We start from the raw sequence: 1,070 nt of genomic DNA on the forward strand, positions 1-1,070 counted from the left end.
TCAATGAAAGTACCGACTCGGTACATTTAATTAAGCTTCCAGTCAGTTGTGCGGATCCGCCCCTGCGAACTAGGATTCAAGCGAAACTGCCTTTGATTGAAAATGACATAAAGCATAACCATTCAATTAATTTATATTAACCTGATCTAGAAATCACATATTAACAGATTTACCCCTGCTAGCAGAAAAACTCTTCAACCGAAATTCCATTGAGTGTGTTTCATAGCATTGTGTTAAATTTTATAAAGGGGGATGCTGTACGCATTATCTAATTAAGTTGTTTCACTATTAAAAAATAACCAATCGACCAAAGAGTTACTCTTCGTGTACGTAAATTCGATTCCTCTATATGTCTCAGTCAAATATTTATGATATTAAGTTTCAAACTTCAATTTAAATTTTTACCACTATTAATTACCAAATGGGAAATACACCATTATAAGATTCATCAGTGTGAATATTTATTATGGGCAACAGGAGTTAAAGTAGGGTGACAATTTATCTAATGGACCTAACTACTTCGTGTAAATTTTAGTCTCTTTTTTTTTTTAAAGAAACCTATATATAACTTTTGGTCAAGGCATGTCGCAGATTGCCAAAGTTATGTAGATTTTTGAAAGTGTTGTCACAGGTCAAAAGGCTAGACTTAAAAATATCACATTGTTTGTACATTTAGGCAATTTTTCGGGGATAATTATGATTCCCATGATATCGGCGAAAATCTTCTATGGGATCAAGCTCTGGAAATGTTGCACAAACTCAGCCTGTCATATTTACGCTTGATTTCCGGAGAGATTAGCGACGTATAACCCCGCTTCAAACATTTGAAATATACAAATTATCTATATATACGGGAGTTAGAAATGTATCAACAAAAACAGTTAGCTATATCAAATATTGAAGCTATTCATTCAAACAAATCAAGCTAATTTTTTTTAATTTATTTGATGTATATATTTTTTCATAAATGATTACTTATAATGGCATGGGCCCAATTATTGGCTAATAAAATATCTTGCATCTTTGTTATAGTAATAAACCATTATTTAAGACGTTTCGGCCATTGGTAG

The sequence above is a fragment of the Mytilus galloprovincialis genome, chromosome 2 (assembly GCF_965363235.1).
Source record: "Mytilus galloprovincialis chromosome 2, xbMytGall1.hap1.1, whole genome shotgun sequence".
NCBI classification, from domain to species: Eukaryota; Metazoa; Mollusca; class Bivalvia; order Mytilida; family Mytilidae; genus Mytilus; species Mytilus galloprovincialis.